The sequence below is a fragment of the Marmota marmota genome, unplaced genomic scaffold, assembly GCF_001458135.2.
Source record: "Marmota marmota marmota unplaced genomic scaffold, marMar, whole genome shotgun sequence".
NCBI classification, from domain to species: Eukaryota; Metazoa; Chordata; class Mammalia; order Rodentia; family Sciuridae; genus Marmota; species Marmota marmota.
The window spans coordinates 20632552-20646799 of NW_026000229.1; positions in this window are offsets into that span (position 1 = coordinate 20632552).

Here is a 14248-nt window from a genome sequence, read left to right on the forward strand (position 1 = left end):
AAAAGGTTTTTAAATGTAAGGCTGTGTAAGATTTGTTTTTAAATTGTACAGTGTCTTTTTTGTAGAGTTGCATGACTGAATGGGTCTCCATAGCCCTGTCCTGGTGGTATTTTCAATGACCACTAACCTTGCTTTGTAGTATATGGAAATTTAAGGCAGGTTCTTGATGGGAACATAGCACGATTAGTTGTATATGAGGACAGTAGTTTTTCATCTTCAGTTGTCTCTGATGCAGCTTTATACAAAATAATTGTTGTTCTATTAACTGAATACCACTCTAATTGCAAAAAAAAAAAAAAAGTTGTAGCTGTTTTGTTGACATTCTGAATGCTTCTAATATCAGTAAAAGAAAAGAACATTTGTCTTTAGCTGCCCAGTTTAGTCATTTGAGTTTCATAATTTAAACATGATTTCTTTGGACTCTTTTCAATCATCTTGTTTGTTGTTTCAGTATTCTGTGCCTTTTCCTGGCTTATTTCTTTCTCTTGCTCCCTCCTTGTCCCTCTCCTTCTCCTTCTCTTTTCCCTCTCTCCCTCCCTCCCCACCCTCATTTGCTTCTCTTAGATAAACTAGACTTTCTCTTTATTCCTTTTTCCTGCCCCTGCTTGTTTTATTTCTTATCTTTCAGTGGTCATTGACTTTTTAACATGCATTCTTAAAGTCAAAATGTAGTATTTTCCCTTCTCCCAAATAATACCCAAAGATTCATCTTACCATCAATGCTATTTTCCCCCAGAATTTCGATTCTTTGTTAAAAACAAGTCATGTTTACCATTGGTTTTTCAGTGAAAGCTTTAGATTTATCTCACACATTTATTAATTTCTTGCCTCACTACCTGGCAACGGTATGCCTTCATTCTGAATTCAGTTCTCTTCCTACCACAGTACTTCCTTTAGTGGTTCTTTCAGCAAGGTAGGGAAGAGGAAAGTCTCAAAATCTTCATTAGATTGAAAATGTCTTTATTTTGTCATTCTACGTGAGTGATCATTTTTGCTGATTTCTTCTCAGCACTTTGAAGATACTGTTCGTTTCTCTTCTGGTCTTCAAATATTTGTGTCAAAATACATCGTACATGTTAGAAAGCACATACCGCATGAATGCAGTCAATGCATACATGTGATCAGAATTTAAATCGAGAAATCCAATGTGTAGACAGCACCCCAGAGGCCCTCATTCTCCCTGTTAGCTACTGTCCCCCAAAGGCTAAACATTATCTAGACTTCTACCAACACAGATTTTTTAAAAAAATCTTAATTCAAATAATAAATAAGGTTTTTTTTAGAAAAAAAATCAATACATAATGTACATATTTATGGGATACAGCTTGATTTAATACCTGTATGCAATGTGTAAAGATTAAATCAGGATCATCAGCACTTTCCTAGCAAATAGTTATCATGTGTATGTGTGTGTGTGTGTGTGTGTGTTGGGAGCATTCAAATCCCCTGTGCTGTGGAACAGTAGAACTTGTTCACCCTATCTAACTGCACTTTGACAACTGTTGTCCAATTTCCCTCAATTCCTCCTCCGTACTGTTTTCCTAGCCTCTGATGACCACTGTTCTATGTTCTAGGTGAAATCAACTTTTTTATGTGAGAAAGATTTGTGCAGTATGTGTCTTTCTGTGTCTTATTTATTTCACTGAGCATAATGTCCTCCGGTTCCATTCAGGTTGCCACAAATAACAACATTTCATTCTTTTTAAATGATTGAATAATGTTCCTTTGTGTATCTAATCATATTTGAATAATATTCCTTTGTATATATAATCACATTTTATTTACAACAAAGATTACTTTTGTTTTGTTTTTTATTGATGCTGAGAAACCTGCCATAAGTCTAGTCTTTGTAGTCAATGTGCCTTTCAAACCCTCTAATTTCTTTTAAGATCTTATTTGTGATAATCTGAAGTTTCATTATGATATGTATAGCTGTAGAATTATTTTTATTCTATTTTATTGTGTTTCTTGGATCTAAAAATATGTTTTCCTAAGTTCTAGAAAAATTGCATCCATTATTTCTCTGAATATTGCTTCCTCTCATACTTTTTACTCCATCTTTCTGGAACTCTTTAGAAATATATACTGGATCATAATCTGTCCTCCATAACTTCTAACTTTTGTATCCTTTCTCTCTTGTATCCTCCGCCCCCTCGCCCTGTGTGTGTGTATGTATGTATGTATGTAGATAATTTTTTTTCTACACTATATTCTGTATAATTTTTGGATTTGTCTTCCCTTTTGTTGATTCTCTCCTGTTGTATATGATCTCCTGTTAACCCCATTTGTTTGGGTTAAATTGAGTCCTTCAGAAAAGATATGTTGAAAAATAAAAGGTCTGATAAAAACTAAAAATATAAATTAAAAAAGATATGTCCTAACTTCCAGTAATGCAGGATGGGAGTACTGTCCTACAAAAAGAGTGTTCATCTTCTGGAATGAGTTCTTTCTTTTAAAACATTTTTCATTGGTGCATGATAATTACACATTGTTACATATTTGTACATGTACACAATATAATGGTATTATTTAGTCAATTATTTGGCTGTTCCCTAGTACCTTTTCTTTCCCTCTCTTCTTCTCTCCCCTGGTTCCCTTCCTCTACCAGTTTCCCTTCTGTTTTTATGAGCACTCCCTTGTACATTTTTTCCCTTTCCCTTTTTTCTTTGTCACTTTCACATATGAGGAAAAAACCTATGAACCTTGACTTTGAGTTTGGCTTATTTCACTTAACATAATGTTCTCAAGTTCCACTCCTTTTCCTACAAATGACATATTCTCATTCTTTTTTATGGCTGCATAAAACTCCATTGTGTGAGTATACCATGTTCTCTTTACCAATACATTCCACTGATGGACACCAAGACTGTTTCCATAGTTTGGCTATTGTGAATTGTGCTGCTATAAACATAGGTATGCAGTTTAGAGTATGATCAGTTTAATTCTTTAGGATGAATACTGAGGAGTGGTATAGCTGGGTCTACTCTTTTGAAAAATCTCCATACTGATTTCCATTGTGGTTGTACTAATTTATAATCTAACCAACACTGTGGAAGTGTTCTTTTTTCCTCACCTCCTCTCATTTATTATTATTTATATTCTTGATGGCTGCCATTCTGATGGAAGTGAGATGAAATTTCACTGTAGCTTTGATTTGCAGAAAATAGGGCCTTTTTAAAAAAATGATCTTAGACCAAGAGATTTGTATTTTATTTCGGAACATCTTTGACCAACAGAAATAATATGCAATTGGAAAATGCCCCCCTTTATTCTTAATCTAGAAGACATTTGCTTTTATTTTATGATGATGGGGTTCAAACCCAGGGTTTTGCACATGCTAAGCACAAAATCTACCACTGAGCTGTACTTCAGCCCCTAGCAAAATGTTTTCTCCAAGCATCTGTCTGGAGACTCAGTCATTCAGTGATGACAAGACAGGTTGACCGTGGTGAATTTGTATCTGCCACAGGGGGAGGTGGTGTGTTACTAGTTCACAGAGGCACAGGCCATCTACTACAAAGCCCTTGTTCTCTATCCAGTAGCCCTGTTCCTGTGGGCTCAGATATATCCTCTAACACTGTATCAAGATCATTTGGAGATAACACAGGATTAACAGCTGAAATGAGACAGTTACAACAGAAACTTGGGAAAGTTTCCAAAGCTCTGGGTGCTACCATGTAAAGATTTTTCTTTCTTGTACAAACAGATAAGAGTATGACTGGTATTGTTAATCTTTAGATACCAAGCAAAGTTGTTGCAGTTTCCCATAAAAGAACTGTATGGGGGAAATGAGAAATACGTAATTCTTTGCTTAGAGTCCTATTAGTTTAGAATCCCAGTTTCTGAGATTTTTTCAACATGTGTCTCCATATATATATTAGGAAGAACTTGATACCTTCTATTCCAACTAAGGCAAGGGAACTGTAATTAGGTTAAATCAGAAGCCACAATATCTGCCACTGAAAAATGAACAGACAGGATCTTTGGCTGTAATGGAAGCAGCCCATTGCGGTGGTAGAGACTTAGCCACAAGGAGGGGAATACTTTCTTGTTGATCATCTGGACAGTTGAAGATTCCCACTCTGAGGCAAAGGGATGATGGAAAAGGACCATTATAGGCACAGGGTCTTGGATAGAGGTAATACAATTAAAATGAAGGTTGTTCACTTGGGTCCTAATCCACTATGGCTGGTATTCTTATAAGAAGGGGAAATTTGGACACAGAGACATGCCTGGAGGGAGGATTAGGGAGAAGAGGGAAAGAGAACACCATGAGAAGACTGGAGTGACAGTGTTATAAGTGAAAGAACATCTTGGGGCTCTCAGAAGCTGAAAAAGACAAGGAAGGATTCTTCCTCACAGGCTTAAGAGGGAGCGTTGCTCTGCCAACACTTTGATTTCAGACTTGCAACCTCTAGAACAATGAGGTGATGCATTTCTGTTCTAAGGTGTCCAGTCTGCGGTCCTTTGTCATGACAGCCATGGTGTTATGACACCATTTATTTCATTCTAAATTTCAGTGATTCTGTTTTTTTTTTTTAATTTCTAGAAGGACAACATGATTCTTTTCCAAATATATTTCTTCTTATTATACACTATCTTCTTGCAACATGTTTTATATTTTATCTGTTTAATCATTTTAAATACATTTTAAATACAGTTTCATTGCCTCCTTCATAGTTCTATTACATTAAATTCTCAGTCTATTGTTTCCTGTTCTGTCTGCTTACTCTCACTTAGGGAAGATCATTTCCACTTGTGACTTATAATTTTTTTCCTTTTAATTGTGAGCTTCCTTTCAGCAAGAATTTTCCACACCTTGAGGATTCCCATGCCCCTTGGATTGTAAAACTATTTCTATAGAGTAGTTTCATTTTTTCTTAGGATGGTATCTCAGTGGATTTATTGGTCTGCAGCCAATTTTTATTTTAATTTCTTTACTAAGATTTCCTTACAGGTAGGCGACATGAGCCACCCTACCTGCCCTAAAAGGCTTGGAGTTTTTATTTCTTATAGTTGATTTTTGTACCACTTGGAATTAGGAAAAGACAAAGTGCCTTGTGCCTTCCCTTGGATGTGCCTTCTAGAAATCTTGATTTCATACTGAGCTGTCAGTTGCAGCTTTTCCCTTGTACAGCCCCCCTTCTGCCTCTCTTGTTGTGAAGTAGGCATTTTGCTCTGGACTTGACATTAGCGTCTGTGTCTAGCTCACGCCTTACTGGACCGCCAGAGCACTGCTGCACAGTTGACAAGATGGCAGCTCTGGCTACACGTTGCTCTTCACTTCTGGGATCGGTGCATTTCTTTCTTCTTAGTCTCTCTCACAAGAGTTGGGTTTTGTTTCAGAAAAGTTGGTACTACATCTCCCTCAGCATTTTTATGCATTTTTTTTAATAAGAAAAGGGTTGGGGCTGTCCTTATACAGTCTGCCATTTCACTGGAACAGAAACCAGGACCAGCGTCTGACATTGAATGATTGTGAGGAATGGGCGGTACATGCTGATAGAGGTTTTCAGGAGGGAGAAATTCACCGTGGAGTAGGCTTGCTGAGCACTGAGGAATGCTAGAGAGAGTTCAGAGAAGGGAAGGATTAAAGTGTTTTTTAATATATTTTTACATGTCAATTAGATATAAGACTATATGGGAGGAGAAAGTTATGCGTCTAATGTCCAGTGTGATCACATGTGCATAGTGCTTTTCTACAGATTGACACATCTCCTCTTCTTCCTGCTCTTCCCTATGTCTTTTCCTTTGTAGAAACAAAACTGCTCCGTGAACTGCAGAAATCCAGGTTTTTACAGGAAACACCACATCACTTCAAAACCTTACCATGCTGACTTAGTTCTCAAGGCAATGGATGATTGTGAAGAAAGGAATCAAAGATGTTCCCAGGGTGTATCAACCTGTAGCTAATGGAAGGAAAAGGCTCCAGTCAAAGTTTTGTTTTTTAATTTTTAATTTCATCAACTGTGACTTGGTTGTCTGAAGAGAGTATGGAAAGCGAATCCCCTGTTCCACTTAGGAAATGCCCTCAACACCTTCTAAACTGGAGCTGTCCACCTGATCTAACTCCTGGGGTGGTTACAAGATTAAATGAAAAAGGAGATGTGAACATGCTTTAAAATAAAAATGTGTTATGTTAGGCAGGCACCATAATGTAATAGTTTAGAGTACAAATGGTGAGCCACACTGGGTTTGAAGCTAAAAGTCTGCTACTAACTGTTTGGGCATTTTGTTTAAATTACCTGTACTTCAGTTTTCTCATCTGTAAAATGGGGTTAGCAACAGATGTTCTTCTTAGGATTGTTGTACTTGAATGAGAAGGCATAGTGCCTGACATATAGTAAGTTCTTAGTAAGTGTTAGGTTTTTATCATATCTTTTAACACCATGATCTGTAGAAGAGAATTAATTTTAGGTTCAGGAACCCAAAGCAAATCTAGAGATCAGTATTTGAGAACTCTCTAAAATTGAACCCCAGATTTTTGGGGGACAGTGTTGTGTGTGAGTGTGTGTGTGTGTGTGTGTGTATAAGTGCATGTGTGCTCACACATGCCCACATGAATGTGCTTGTTATGGAAGAGTGCACATTTTCCGTGGCAGACAGTTCATATTTTTTATCAAGTTCAAATTTAAGATTTTGTTGGACTCTCAGGATCACAGAACTAAATACTTTTAATATTCCAAACAGTTTTTTGGCCCTTATTGAGCTCAATGAGCACTGATGAGGAGATGGGCACTGGTCATCATCCAGGTAGCTCTCTGTGTTCTTAGGGAAGAAATGGTGGCCTACTGAGGGACCTAAATGAGAGCCCAGAAATGCACCCAGGTTATTTCTGCTGAAGGCCATTAATGCCATGTGTTCCTTTCTGGTCAATTTCATTGCCAGGTGAGGCAATCTTATTACTATGATTATCTGTGAAAGGACTAAAGATTCATTTCAAGATTTTACTTGAAAGTAGCATAAAATTTTTTCCTCTTCTCATGAAACACCATGAGCCTTCTGGTCTTCCTAGTGAAAACTGAATGTCACAAGGTTAGGAGGCCTTGTTGAATTATACCAGGATACATGCTGGAAAACTCCCCAAACTTGATGAACTGTTAATAGTCACAAAGCTTGCTGGACATGGTGGTATGTGTATGTAATCCAAGAAACTCAGGAGGATTTCAAATTCAAGGCCAGTCTCAGTAACTTAATTTCAAAATAAAAAGGCTGGGTATGTAGCTTGGTGGTAGACCCAGACCCCACCATCCCTTTACCCCTCCCTACCCCTGCTTCAATGCCCGGTATTAAAAAAAAAAAAATCACAGGCTCTTTCCTTCTATCCTTTGTATCCCCTTGACTTAGCCCAGGCACTTCAAGAGATTTGGAAAGACTTGCAAACATGTAAGTGTCAAACTCTATTTCTTTTTAATGATGTGTGTCATCTAAATAGTGATGCCATCAATAGGGAATGCTACATTTTGTTGTTTTCTTATGTTTTGCTCTCAGATGCCTTTTAACATATGTAAAAATATTTATATAGTTTTTCAGATCCACAGCATTCAGTACAGAAATGCTCTTTGGAGTTCTCCCTTTTGGTAATTTCATATTTAACTCAAACGAAGTCATAGGCATATTGGGGGCAGATAGTAGGTACAAATCTGACAAAAAGCTAATGAGCTCTCCTGTGATTATCAGGGAGGACGGTGACTCATTAAATCTCATTTCCTGGGCAAGTCCACATAGGGAGAAGAAATTAACTGAAATAAAGGCCTGAGAACCTAATGCAGTCAGATTTATGAGCATCTGTATAAGCAGCCACATGATAATCAGTGCAAATAGTAAAATGTTTTAATGAGGTTCTCTGAAATATTTAATTAGTTACTCTATTAATTTTTTTCAAGTTTTGTTATTTTCTGTTAGGAATTGACCCCATAGCAGGGAGGGTCCTGAAATCAAGCAGGTTGTCTTTTGGTTGGATTCAATCCAAGCTGTGTTCCCCTCTGTAGGCTCTTTATTAACTACGCCATTGATATTCATAGTTATGCTGCAAAGAGGGTCAGAATGGTTAGAATCTGTAAAGATTTCTTTTGGTTCAAAAGTGTATGTCTCTACTTAGAATTAATCCTCTTCCAGGATCCTTGGAGAGAATTATTTTTCATTCTGAGGGTTTTCCCCTGCTAGGAAGAATTTTCGCAAAACATAAGAGATATGAAGAAGGGATTGCAGTTGGGATTTGACACCTTAACTTCCCTTTATATATCCAATGTCACTTTCCAGGTGTTTCTATCTTATTCCTCAAAAACTTGGTCCTGGTAGCTTTTACAGCATACATTAGTTAAGTAGCAATAACTTAAGACGTTGTTCTGCCTGGAACCGAACAGTCTCTAAGACTGCAAATAAATTCATTGCTGGTGGGAGGATTTGGGATATCATAATCAATTGGGTGGGGTTGTCGTATTTGGTAGTTCTCAAATCTCACCCATTCATCAGGCCAGCTTCTTGGTTTGATCCTACCATGTGTGTTGGGACCTTTAATTCTATTTTCCAGGAATAGTCAGTTGCCTGGTGAGGGGAGACTAAGAAGTGGTCTGTGTGGTACATGTCAACATACAACCAGATATCACCCAGTCACAGGACCTCATTTGGGAACTTCATCCTGACACAGGAGAAGCTGTTCTTAGTTTCTATTCTTTGCCTGATCTTTGTGTTTCCAGACCCCATCCATGCCATTGACTTCTAGACTTGTGACTGAAATCCATGCTTTCTACTATTAACCATTAAGAGACCAGTCACCTATAGGTATGATTTATTTTTAAAGGGCCATATGCAGGATTCCTAATGGAGAAATCATCCCAGATGGCCTTTTCATAGCAAAAATGAGTGTGCCAGTACAAATGTCAGGATGGTTTAGATGAATTCAGATTCCAGCTCATGTTAAATGTCCAATATTTGAAGCTATTTATCTTTTAAGGTCTTCATTACCTATGAAAACATTGGGTTAGACCATGCCAAAAAGAGGAGGTGAGAGCGGGCATGGTGGTGCAGTCCTGAAATCCCAGTGGCTTGGGAGGCTGAGGCAGGACCATTGTGAGTTCAACGCCAGCTCAGCCACAGCAAGGAACTAAGCAACTCAGTGAGACTCTGAATTTTTTTAAAAAAATTAGAAAATTAAATTAAAAAAATAGGACTGGGGATGTGGTTCAGTGGTCTAGTGCCCGTGAGTACAATCTCTGGTACAAAAAAAAAAAAAAAAGGCAGGGGGAGGTTTGTGAGATTAATTCATAACATGAAAGATGAGTAAGTGAAACTACCATATTATCTGGATTTAATAATACACATAAAAACATTTCAATGTTTTAATAGTTCATGAAATCCTGTTGAGTTCATAAGTATGCTTAATGTAGTAGTTTGTTATTCTCTCCATAAATGTCTGTTATTAAAAAATCTTACAATCAATATTTTCTTGGAATTCAGAAAACACTGTTCATTCTCTCTGGCTAGAAAGTTTTATTCACAAATTATTTGCATATAGGGCCCATAAAAAGATCATGGTTAAATCTCTTTTTTTGGCTGATGAGGGGACAGGCAGGCAATTCTTTAAAAACAAATAAAAGGTGTTCAAGCTGCAGAAAACACACTTGAACTTGATAAATGGTTGAACCGACTCACAGTTTGGACAAGCTGCCCAAGCCCAAGCTGTAATGGGTAAGAACCTGACCCAAGGTCCTGTGGCAGATACGAAGTTAAAGGTGTATCTAAGGTTTGGGCCAAGACAGCAAAAGGGAAGGATCATATTCAAAGTGATACCGGTTTCAGAGGCAGAATCTATAGAGAACAATAGGAACAAAAACCTACGATAATATATTCAGGTATCTGTGCTTAGAAAATGTTTTGGAAGAATATGCCCCAAGTGTTACAGCGCTGAGGAGCAGGTGCTGTGGGAAAGATATCCAAGCACTCTTTTAATTTGTGTACTTATATTGCTAAAATATTTTATGATAGCTTATGACTTTTTAAAGTAAAAAACTATAAAAATAATTAAAGAGATAATTGTACCCCAGAAGTCAAAAAAGCTACTGAGATACAAACCTGGGAAATCCAGAATAATTTATTTAAACAAGTGTTTGTACTTGCTCTGCTTCCATCGCCACATTGCCCCAGTGCCCCACCCTCTGCCTTTTGGGCCTGCCCCTGACAATCTGGGGCCCCAGATAATCTCCCATTCTAATGTAACTCCACTTCCTGTGCTTTTTATGAACAGTGATGGAGGAGATAGCTGACCCATACACTGCAGAGGCTACTGGCTCAAGAAACACCCAGGAGGGGTTGGTGGCTGAGGTTCCCCTTCTGTGAACCTGGAAGGGTAGATCATTTGCTCTATGCCAGTCACAGAGGAGAGGACAAATTCCTGTTTTAGAAATCAAACATTCAAGTTTTCCAGTGCTGTACTCTGAATATGCCTGGGTTCCCCACTCCACCAATGCATGTGTTGAAATTTAATACCCAATGTGATGATGTTGGGTGGGGCCTTCAGGAGGTGACTCAGTGATAGGGATGGAGCCCTTTGAATGGGATTAGTGGCCTTATAAAAAGTTCAAGTTCATTCTTTCCAACACGTGAGGATGTGGCAACAAGGTACCAAAAGTGGAGCAGAAAGTAGCCCTCACCAGACACTGGATCTGCCAGTGCCTTGACCTTGGATTTCCCAGCCTTCAGAACTATGAGAAAAAGAAAAAAAAAGTTTCCATTATTTATAAATTACCCCCATCTAAAATATTATAGCAGCCAGGAAAGGCTAAGACCCCCATCCTTTGGAGTCTTGGGTCAGTGTCTTCCTTGATAGGTACCTTGCTTTCCCCCAAAGGCTGGAAAAGATAGATATCACTAGTGCTCCTACATTCTGGTGCCAGGTCAAGGCAGTTCAAAGCAGAAGAATATTTTTTTCTGTTTCATGTGCAGGATACCAGAAAGTGAAGGTATGTGGAGGCTCATCTGTGACTGTGAGTGGATAAAGCATCCCATAAATCTTCATCCATGATTTAAGTCATGAGGGTGAAGGGGTGCCATTGAAACTACCAACACCATTTATTTCTTTTCCCAGAAGATGCTGGTCCACCAGATAGAGATCAGTCCATTTTAATTCTTGGTTTTGAGTCCATGCTGCATCTTCCTCCTCTGAGTGTCACTGACTGCCTGTTCCTGTGCACCTTTTTACTTAAAATTCTTCTACAACTTTGGAAATGAGTGTGGCTGTCAGGTGTGTGCATATTTTCTGAGCTGAAAGTGATCTTAAGTGAATTTAAAAAATGCATTAATTTTCACAGGGATTGATAATTTTGCCTGGACCTCTGTGGTAAACATTTTGAAAAATCTTCTTGTGGGAATACCCCGAAATGGCTTGTTGGTGGTATCCACTCCCTCCCATGGGGCCACCTTCTTGTTTCACTGCAGAATTGGCCAAGTGGGCACAGGATAATAGGTGAACACTCAGGAAACACTATGAGACCCTGCAGCAACCAGTGGAATCACAGAGTTGCTTTGCTATCTGCTGCTGCCACTTTGTATCTATTCTTTTCCCTTCAAACTTTAGTGGTTTTTCCAGTGCCCCGCCCCCCTTTGAAAACAACCAATGTAGCTAGCAATGGCCCGGGAGGGATTAATGTGAATAACAAATTATTATTCTTACATGTTTGAAGTTATAGGCCTATTATACTTGTCCTTTAGGGAAAGACTGGACTTTACCAAGCTTCTGTTATGCTCAACACATTTCAGTAATTATTTGTGCTAAGAGTTGGTTCCTTAGTTTAAGCTCAGCTTATACAAATTATGCCTTGGGGGAGGCTCCTTGGACTACTTGATTCACAGCGAAGGTTTCCCAACCCTAAAATAATCTTTAAATTCTCTAAATATTTTGCATTTTAGACTTTAACCATGACAAAGAGATGGTGAGCAAAGAGAACCTAGAGAAATTGTGTTTGTTCAGGAAGTGGTGGAGGAGAGGGGGTGGGCACAGGACAGGAGTAGTTTGTCCTTGAAACCCACAGAATGGTTGTTAGGGAGTAGAGGAGAAATAGGAATAGTGTCAATGTTGCAGTTAAGTGGCTGGCTCAAATATATCATCAGGTCCAAATCAGTTATGTGACTATGTGGTAACTATAAAATTTCTCAGAGCTATCCTCTGCTCATCTGTAATATAGGGATAATAAAATATTGATTTCAGTCTTTTAGAGAAGTAAATAATATAAATGAAAGTTCCTTACTATGCACATGTTCTTTAAAACATGTTTGTTTTTCTTCTTTTTTTTATGATAATACAATGATCTTGACATATCATACATTTGAATCAAATGGAGTATAATTTCTCATTTTTTCAAGTGTTTTTTATCCTTTTAAGCTAATAACTAGCTTGCTCTTGAATCTGAAATTCTGGTGATAGTCTCAAAAAAAGAAGACCCTCCAATGGGCTATTTTAACCAAAGAATGTAGGTCAAATCAAAACAATAAATTTGCTACTGCTGTTACTTATTTGTGCAGCCAGATTGAAATCCCAGCAGGTCCCATTACTAGCTGTGTGACTCTAGAAAAGTTACTTACAATTTCAATGTCTTGGTTTCTCTGTCTGTAAACCAATAGTTCCTATTTCATGGGATTATTGTGAGAATTAAATAAGGTATTTATCTATAAAACACTTAGAGGAGCACTATGAAGTTATTGTCTCAGTATGAGATATCTCTGAGCTTCATGGCAGCTCCACAGGGTAATTCTATGGAGATAGGAAGAAAACACATATGTTTATATTTTCTTAGGAGGCTCTGTTCTTCCCAGGGACAGGTCTCGCTATTTCTTAGGGGTGCCATATTGGCATTAACAATATGGTTGGGTTGAGCCACTTCTGGGAGGACATTTATGTGCCCTAGTTTCCTGTGAGTAGAATCTCTAACTTAAGTTGCCCTTCTCTCCACAATTACCATTAAAGAATTAGCTACCTGAGTTACAATAAACATTACAGAATTTTTCATTAACAATAACTTCTAAAACCCCAAATCCCATGGTCTTATTTCCTTTAGTGGAAAAAGAGTTTACTTCCCATTATCAAATGAACCGTGCTATCTGGGTAAAATTTCTGACAGAAAGAAAATAAGTGAATGAATGAAAACATGGTGGAATTAAGATCAGATATTAAGTTACTCAAGTAGAGGATTGAATGAAGTAACACCAAAACATCTTTCACTTAGCATAATGTTCTTCCATTCTATCCAAGTTGTCATAATGCCTTCTTTTCAACACTGAATGGTATTCCATTGTATATATGTGTGTGTGTATGTATATCATTTCCTTTATGCCTTCATCTATTGATGGACACTTAGGTTGATTTCATAATTTGTTTATTGTGAATAGTGCCTTAATGAAACATGAGCGTGCAGATACCTCTTTGACAAACTGATGTCAAATCTTCTGGATTAATATCCAAAAGTGGAATTTCTGGATCTTATAGTAACTCTGTTTTAGTTTTCCATAATGGCCATACTAATTTACACCTCCATCACCAATGTACAAGAATTTTCTTTTCTCCATGTGAACATCTTCTTTTGGATCCTAGGAGTGTGCCTCAGTGTTGATATATATCCTTTCACTTGAGGATGAACCAAAAGTCTAAAATTGGAGGCTTTTATGGATGGGAAGCTCAGACATGCCCCCAGCTCTGCCTGTGATAGGCAGTTGCTTGGCACAAAGTGTACTCTCCGGTTGGTTGAGAAGGTGCACACACTTGAGGGCTTTGGACACATATGCGTGCAGGGCCTCTTCTGTTAAAAAAGAACTAAACATATTTTGTCGTGACCCCTCGCCGGCAAGGGAAAACACGACACAGGATTCTTCTTTCAGCAGTTTGTACCTGGCTGGCCATAGCTACTCCAGCTGTAACTGCTGCAGCGGCAGATACCGCCACAGCTGTCACTATAGCTGCTTTACATTCTTTAGTACATTGTTCAAAGACAAGTTGTTTAATCAAGGGCATTGCTCTATCAGGGTCACCAAAGATTTTTCCTGCGGCGTCCACCATCCTGGCAACAAAGTCTGAGAAAGGTTCTGTGGGGCCTTGTATAATTTTTGTCAAATTGCCAGACACTTCTCCTCTATTTGGGAGTGATTTCCATGCACGGATACAAATGTTATTAATCTGTTCATATACCTCAGGGGGGTATCCTGTTTGTTGATTAGCAAACCTGCCTTGTCCCAAAAACATATCCTTATCCCAGGCAGG